General features: G+C 37.9%; 1 protein-coding gene and 1 long non-coding RNA gene across 3 annotated transcripts in view; both read left to right on the top strand.

Annotated features, from left to right (window-relative positions):
- BCL2 (BCL2 apoptosis regulator) overlaps positions 1-8,700 on the top strand; it is a 234,694-nt gene that overhangs the window by 53,349 nt on the left and 172,645 nt on the right. The window lies entirely within an intron of this gene.
- The window catches only part of LOC140501682 (uncharacterized), a 71,516-nt gene that overhangs the window by 26,805 nt on the left and 36,011 nt on the right, over positions 1-8,700 (top strand). The window contains exon 2 of the long non-coding RNA XR_011966321.1: positions 2,001-8,700. This exon is cut by the window's right edge and continues 36,011 nt beyond it. This is a non-coding gene — a long non-coding RNA (uncharacterized lncRNA). The remainder of the gene's footprint in view (positions 1-2,000) is intronic.

Below are 8,700 nucleotides of genomic sequence, written 5' to 3'. Positions count from 1 at the left end.
TAATGAATAGATAAGAATGATTTCTAATTAGAATATTGATTATTTGTAATGCAGATCATTATTCAGTGTCTTCAAAATGAGCTTTTTCCTGTAATATAAACAGTTTACCTATAACCTTTTTTTACAAACTTAATTTATACTCTCAGTGATATGGAAGGTATCAAGGAAGAAGAAATAGTTTTATCTAAGGTATTCTCAGTGTCATGAAAAATGTCCTACATAGGGTCCAGATAAAAGAAGGCTTTCATATTTAATGAAAGACTTCCCAAATTTTCTGACTCACAGAGGACAATATACTAATTGCATTGAACCTTAGAGCTACAAGGCCTCGTCAGTGAAATTCAAAACTGTTTGCAGAAGACTTCTTTTGGCTATTACACATTGGAGGATTTTTTTTTTGAGAATTTGGAAACAATCCTGATGATTTTCTGTAGATATGTTTCTAAACTTCTGGCAAATGGGAGGAATTGATTGGAATTGAAGACATCCTTCACCCTAGGGCTGTCCTGCAGGCTCTTAGTTCTGATCTTAATTGTCTATGTGCCAAGAACTTGGGCTAATGCCCGTAAGTAGTTAGCTATTAGCAAATTCATGAAGTAAGATAATATTCATGCTTCTAATATCAACCATTTGCCAGTTTGAACTGAGGTCTTTATAGTTTATTATAATCATTAAGGTCTTTCGATGAGAAATAGGGTTGGGGGGATAGTGTAGAGGCCATTGTTTTCATCTAATGAGAGTTTGCAACAAAGTATAAGACCTTACCAGAGCTGGTCCTTCAGACCAACCAGACCAAGTAGACCAGAGCTGGTCTACTCCTTCAGAGTAGAAAGACAAAAAAACTCTCATTATTGGCTTTCCTAATTATTTTTCCCTCTTTTGTGGGCATTAACCCTATTTAAGCTGTGTGCAAGGATGTGCTGATAAATGTGTAACAACTGTCTCAGTGCAGGAGAGGACATGGACATGCCTTTTAAATTTAATATACATTATTAACATATTCTCCATTATCTACTTAAGTCAAGAGACAATAAAAAAACACAATAATTAAGCCTTGATTTGTAACATTTGCTCATTCCTAAAGTGTAAATATCCACGTTAAAAATTTTAACATCTGACTCTCTACATACCTCTAGCCAGTGAACTATAACTTACTGTAAATCTTACTGTATATGCATTGTAGGTGAAAAGGACCTGTGTGGAACCAATATTGTTGTCCACAGTTACAAATAAAAAAACCTCCTGGTTTATGGCTATATTTATGCTTGACATGGTGTGATACTTTCATTCTTAGATGACTTTCTTGATGATTTTAAAATGATGACATTTGTCTTAAAATGATCATTTGTCTTGATGACATTAAAACTTAATCCTTGGAAACAAGTAAAAATGGCTGAAAAAAGCCTGCCTGGAGCAGGCTGACTGAGGCATCTGGTGGTGCAGTAGATAGTGCTCCAGGCCTGAAGTCAGGAAGATCTGAGTTCAAATCTGGCCTCAGATACTTACTAGCTGTGTGACCCTGGGCAAGTCACTTTATGCCTATTTGCCTCAGTTCCTCATCTGTAAAATGAGAACACACTGGAAAAGGAAATGGCATACCACTCCAACATCTTTGCCTAGAAAACCCAGCAGACAAGTCCATGGGGTCAAAAATGCTGATCACAACTGAACAACAACCAAGTGATATTTCCTTAGTAAACTTTATCTCTTCCAGCTCTGGGTAAAGATCATACTGACAAAAGAAAAGTCGGTTCTTTGTGTCTTTTTGAGTGGCTCTTGTTGACTTAATGATATCAGAAAATTTGGTAGCTTTTCTTGCACATCTGCCTGTAAGAATCAGATGTCTGCCTCTGGTACTAAAGAGAACAGTTGTGTGCATTCTTGCAAGAAGATGGATTAAGTGACCCAAAGGCCTAAACCATTAAGTCTTGCATGGAGATCATATTTCCTGAGAAGCTCATGGGGATAAAATTAAGGGTGTTCTTGACTTATCCTTACAGTGGCCTCTTTGCCTTTTATTTCTCTTGGACTTGGCAAAGCTTGAAGTGTTGAGAGCTGGGGATAGCAGTGGACAAGATGCCCTTGACCTACAAAGGTCCAGTTGAGCCTTCTCCAATCCCAGGTATTTTCAAACTAACTCAGACATAAATTGGATGGTGCATGGACTAAGGGGCTCATTCCCTTTGCCTGGAACTCACTAATACCCCTTTTATGTTTTGCATGCCAGCCAATGAAATTTAAAGTTACCCTTACAGTCCAAGCAGTTCAGTCCTTTAACTTTTGCTCCCAGGTGTTTGCCAGCCAGATCTTCAGAAAGGTACCTGTCACAAAGGCCTCTGCTTCTGTCTCAGTGATTGTGAGACCCTGATTTTAGAGTACTTTATAGATTTTCAAGAGTGGTATTAAGTTTCCTTAAAAATTTTCTATTAGAAGTATAGGTTCTGGCAGTCACTTCAAACATTAAAAAAAAATCTACGTAGCACTATTAGATTCAGTTATTCCTACACTCTTCCCACCCCCAGATTCTCCTTCATTAAAAAAGTGAGCCAGTGGTAAAAAGTACTTCTGTAATTAGATCCCACACTGCTTCCTGGTCTGATGAAGTTGTATTTTTAATGGTATATGGTTATTTTGTTAGCAGACTTCACTTTCCAAGTCTTCCCCCCTTCCAGCACCCCTAGGTACAACCCTATTGGATCAGTTACCATCTGCTCTAGTGTTTGCATTTAGCCTGCAGGGCCTGTGATCTCAGAAACATTTCCTGTAAATGGAATCCCCCATGCCAGGCTTGTCAGACAATAGATATATAATTGGATAAATCCTAAACTGGAAACTACAAATAAAAGAAGAAAACTACACATAATGTAGTATGCACAGCCCTCTCTGCACTCAACTGTTTACATATGAAACTACTTAAGTAAGTCCTTTATTTTTCTAAAACAATGAAGCTGGCTTAGAAGTGAAGCTCATATATTTATTTAAGAAAAGGAGCAGAACTCTAGTGCAGAGTACCAGAATGGAAATTGGGGGCCATAGGCACTACTTCTTTTTGTAACTAGTGATTTGGTTAGTGACGACATGAGAAGAAAGAATACCCAGGTGTGTGAAAGCATAGCACATCATTCACTATGTAACACCACAGGCCTTTAAGAATTGCTGTAGTGAAAAAATTCATTTCCCTATGGCAGATCTGCTGATAAAGTTCTCAGAATCTAACTAAGTTGTTCTTTGGATGACAGACATATAACCCATTGCCCTTACACGAAACCTTTTAGCTTGGTAATATGTACCAGAGCTTGTATTCTATAGGCAGAGCATCAGAAAAAGTCTTTAATGGAGGAAAATGGCATTAGTAATAACCATATCATTCTAACATGCTCATTGATTTTCAGACAAGAACATTAGAGTAGGAAAAGTATTGTTGTGCTTAATATGCAAACAATAATACATAACTCAATTTACTTTGGCTTGAATGGCTGCCTGTTCTGTCCATAAAAAACTGCAACTGACTTTCTGTTGTCTTTGGGCAGGTGGACATTCTAGCTGAGTGGTGACTCAACAACAGCGTTGTTCACATGTAGCTTCTTATTAGGAAAACAGAAGCCTGAATCTAGAGATGGCAGGGACTAGCTCATTCTACCTTCTCATTTTACATCTTGCCTAGGGTCACAGAGTAAGCATCAGAGGCAGGATTTGAACCCAAATCCTCTGTTCATTAGCCCATTAGGATAGGAATAGGTTGTGGGAAAATGCCCTTCAAGTGTTTTCACCTTCTGTTCTCCATGCCTGGAATGGTCTTCTTCTTTATCTCTGCCTCCTGGCTTCCATGGCTTTCTTCAAATTTTAGCTAAGATCCCACCTTCTACGCAAAGCTTTTCCCAACCCACCCGTGGTAGTGTCTTTCCTCTGAGATTTTCTCCAATTTATTCTGTACAAATATTGTCACAGTTGTCTCCACCATTATTAGACTGAATTTTTTGAGGACAGAGACCATGTGTTTGTCTTTCTTTTTATCCATAGCATTTAGTGCCTGGCACATGGTACTACTTAAATTTACTTGGGAAGGTCTGCTAAGATGAACATGACTCAATTGCTCATCTTCTAGTATATGACGTAACCCCAATTTTAGGGAAATTTTTCCATTTTCATTTTTTTTTTACTTTGAAGATCTGTGATTACATCATTATGTGTGTTCTACTGGACCATATCAGATCACAACCCTACCACACTCCCCTACAAATATACCTTCATAGACTGTCCTCCTGAGTTGATGTTCTAAAACAAAACAACCATTCCTTGGTAGCTAACTCTTTGGGGAGGTTCCCTCTGAATATAACTCGGCTGGCCTTTTGATGGCTAATATATTGTCCATTCCAGTCTAGCATTCTCCGTTTGATAATATATGGAATCATAGGAATTAGGACCAGAAGAGATACAGAACTGATCTAGTAGGACACCTCCTCATTTTTAAAAATCGAGACAGAGAAAAGAGAGGCACTATGAGGTCATACAGGTAGTAAGAAGCAGAAATGGAAATGAAACCTCTAACTCCAAATTCAGAGCTTTTTTCATTATCCCACGCCGCCCGACTGGAAATTTGCTCTTCTGTCTTAACCTTCAGAATCTCAGGGCTACCTCTCCATTATAATGTGGCATTGGAATAGGACTTCCAGAGGATATCAATTTATACCTTGCAGTATGTGTTAGGTAGACTTTATTCCCAATCAGTCAGCATTTATAAAGTTTCTGCCATGTGCCAGACACTATACTAAGTGCTGGGGATACAAAAAGGGACAAAAGATAATCCCTGCCCTCAAGGAGTTTACAATGTAATGGGAGAGTTTATAATTTAATATAATAAGCTCCAAATGAATTTATATTCTTCTGGATGAGATGGTGGTGGACATGACAGGTATGGAAGTAGCATAGCACAAAGTAATGATTTTTGGGGGAAAGTTGTTTGAATTGACATTTAAGTGTAGTAATTAATAACCTTTGAGACAGAATTTTCAGTCGAGTGGTAGGGTTGGAAGAAAGAGTACAAAGGCCTAAGAAGTGAATGGACAATAAGAAGATAAAGGTCTAAGCAAATATCTTTTGGAGTTTGGCAGTGAAAGGAAGGAGAGACATTTGTCTGAGGTGAAGCAGGGAAAGATACAGTAGACTGACTGAGAGAAAGGAGTGGAGAGGAAAGATGAGGATTGAGGAAGAGGGAGAGATAAGAGGGACAACGAGAAGGGGAGTCCTCTTGAGACTTACTCAAAGGAGAAAAGAATAGATAAAGCAAATGCAAATACATCGCAACCCTTTGCATTGAACCAAACTTTCTAAAAGATGACAAAGACACAAATTAATTTTAATTTTAAGAAATATAGCCAATTTCCCACATATTTTCTATGCTTAATTTCTGAAATAGATATGTGAACTCATTGATATAAGTACTCATCCCAACAGTATTACGTTTTTTACATTTACCAAAATCCAGTGGGGGGAAGAACCCATACAGTTTAATGGATTTTCTGTTCCTACTTATGTGGGTTAAAAACTAGATGTTTGGTTTAAGCACAATTGTCTTCAGTTTTCATTGGTTCTCCAAGTGAGTGTTTGTAATCTGTGATCACAGGCACATTTTGATTCAAGTCATGTGTGAAGATGTTAATTCACAACGGGGCTCTTATATTGTGAGAGACCTTTTTTAAAGAGTAGAAGGAAGAATTTAGCTAAGTTTTGTGTGACTGCGTTACTACCACTTTGTGTAGGGGAAAAAAGGATAACAAAATTTTAGAAAAAAGAACTGTTTTATTCAGCTTGTATTTCTGTATTCAATATGTTATCATAATTGCGTCTCTATTTATTTATGTGAGTAAAAGAAAAGGTACTTTTATGACCTGAGGATTGTGAGTTGTCCACTCTTGAGCTAGAAGATACCAGATGAATTGGACATGGGCTCCTTCAGGGAGCTTTTAATCTTAGCAGGAATATAAATTCTTCTAGGCAGCCAGTTGCTCAGTGGATAGAACACTGGGCCCGGACTCAGGAAGATCTGAATTCAAATCCATCTTCGCACACTAGCTGTATGACCTTGGACAAGTCACAACTTCTATCTGCCTTGTTTTCCTCTGCTGTAAAATGGGGATAATAGCATCTTCCTTACAAGGAGGGTTGTTGTGAGCATAAAATGAGATAAATTTGTAAAGCTCTTTGCAAACCTCAAAGTACTCCATAATCCTTAGTTGTTATTTTCTCATTCCCACTCAGATGTTGCTCTGGGATTGATAATAATAATGACAGTAGCTAACATTTTCATAGTACTTACTATGTGCCAAGAACTCTGTTAAACACTTTCCAGTCATCTCATTTGATCCTCACAACAACCCTGGGAGTAGAAGAGTTATTATAATCCCCATTTTTACAGATGAGGCAAGAGGCAAACAAAGGTTAAGTTACTTGCCTGGGATCACACCCATAGTAAGTCTCGGAAGCCAGATTTGTACTCAGCAGTCAAAAACAGAGAATGCAGTACGAATTCTGAGTATGACTGTAAGCACAGCCATAACTGAGGAGAAGATGGGGTCAGGTGTGGGGAGGAAGAGGGAAACTTTGTCCCAGGTGATGACTTGAGAGGGAAAGGTTGGACCACCAAGATTTCCCCTCCAACCTCACCCTCCCTTCACTGCAACTGAGGTGAGAATGTCTCTCCCAGGCCTGGCCTGCCTTTCATCTCCTCTCCCTTCCTTCTCCCAGGTCATGGGTTGAGTTCTCTGGAGAATGGTACCTGGTACCACATCCCACCTTCCCCCCAGGACTGCTACTTACAGTTCTAATCATGGATATATATAACCAATGCTTTTTTACTCTTGCTGGTGGTTTTAAGAAAATACTTGCTAGGGAATCATTAATAATTAATCTGTCAAAAATAGTAACAACAAACCAAAACACCAGAGAGAGCCAATTTTTATTTCTATTTTTTTGTGTTGGAATAGGGGACCTTCATTTTAGAATCACAGCATATTATTTCTGAAGACGCATATTAGGGTTCAGCCAGTCCAATCAACTAATTTGGCAGACAAAGAAATTTGAGATTTTCTGACTTGTCCAAATTAACTCATTTGTTTAGTAGCTGAAATTGAAAACCAGAACCCAAGTTCCCTGACTCTCAAGTTTGGATCTTTGATGACCAACTTCCTGGTTCTGCTCTTCAAGCTGAGAAGGCTCTTATTTTATTCTGAAAATTAGATTTCAAGCTCCTTGAGGGCAGTCGCTATCTTTTGCCTCTTTTTTTCTATATCCAGTGTTTAGCACAGTACCTAGCACACAGCAGGCACTTAATAAGGGCCTTTGTCATAGTATAGTTGAAAAGATGTCTTTAACTATATACTGTTTTTAATCTTCTCCATTGTCAGTTTACTTTGGGCTGCCTTTGACCTTTACCCCTAGCCCAGCTGTAAGTGTAAACTTCAGCTGTTAATGTGCTTTCCTTGACATTTTTGTGGGAGGCAATCATTTTTAAGGGGGTGGTAGGGTTTAGAAGAAAGGAGTGTTTGTTTCACATTCCTCTCTTCTTCTATAGCATTCTACCTGGTGCTGTATTTTCAGTTAACACGAATATTCCTGGTAGCTTGACATGACGCAGACCTGTGTTCTTAAAGAGTTTGCATGGCACCTATGTGCCTGGCTGTTTTTGTGTTAAGGTTTAATGTCACCTCTCCCCCATCCCAGTTTAAAAAAAAATCTGACAGTGATATTACCCTCTCTTTTTATGGAATCACTTTGCATTCTCTGTTCCTTGTCCATAAAAATTGCTCCTAAGAGGAAATATCATCTATCTTAGAAAAGAGACTCTCTTATTTTATGGCATTATGGAAATTTTGATGCGTTACCAAATCCTCCTAAATGGTTGGAAAGTTGTTTTTTTTTATTTCATCCCTGTCATTCTTGTGATTCTGGAGTAGATTGTAAACAAGCTGTAACATGTAGAGGGCTGTTAAGAGATATACAACAGAAGCAGCATAAAAAAAATTGAATTTATATCCAGTGAGATAGGCTAATTAGTTTTTATATTTAAAAATATCCTTGAGCCAGATGGTTCCTCTGTCTCTGAAAGAGAATAGAATTGAGTTTGACTCCCAATTCTTCAAATAATAAGTCTAGGGTCTGCTTTGTCTGTGTATGTGTATGTATGTGCGTAGTTTATTTTATTTTTCCCTCTAAACAGGCTAATTACAGTTTCAGTGTAACTTCCAACTAAGGATTATTTGTATAAATTCAAATCCAGACTTGATATTCTAAAAATAATTTTTACTTTTAAGTTCTTAGAGTCAGACTAAACATTGTTGATATAGCTAATCTGACCAGCCTACCACCTGCCTTTTTCTTTATTTGAATAATGAATATTTACATGAAATTTAGAAAAAAAAAACAACAACCCCAAAGTTGTTGCCTATCTCTGGGTGGAAAGAAGGAACTGTGTTTACTATTTACCACAAGTTTAAGATTCAGGGGTGGGGAACCTGTGGCCTTCATTTGGATTCAGTCAAAAGGTTGCATTTGGGGACCTAGAGGGCTACATGTGGCCTTGAAGGTTCCTCACCCCTGGTTAAGAGCATCTAAAATGACTTAGAAAACAGTTGTAGGATTTCCTCCAATTTCTTTAATATATTAAGTGTCTATTGATCTTAACTATATGTATTTAATCCAATT

This window comes from Notamacropus eugenii, chromosome 4 (assembly GCF_028372415.1).
Source record: "Notamacropus eugenii isolate mMacEug1 chromosome 4, mMacEug1.pri_v2, whole genome shotgun sequence".
Taxonomy (NCBI): domain Eukaryota; kingdom Metazoa; phylum Chordata; class Mammalia; order Diprotodontia; family Macropodidae; genus Notamacropus; species Notamacropus eugenii.
This window is presented reverse-complemented; position numbering and strand designations above follow the sequence as displayed.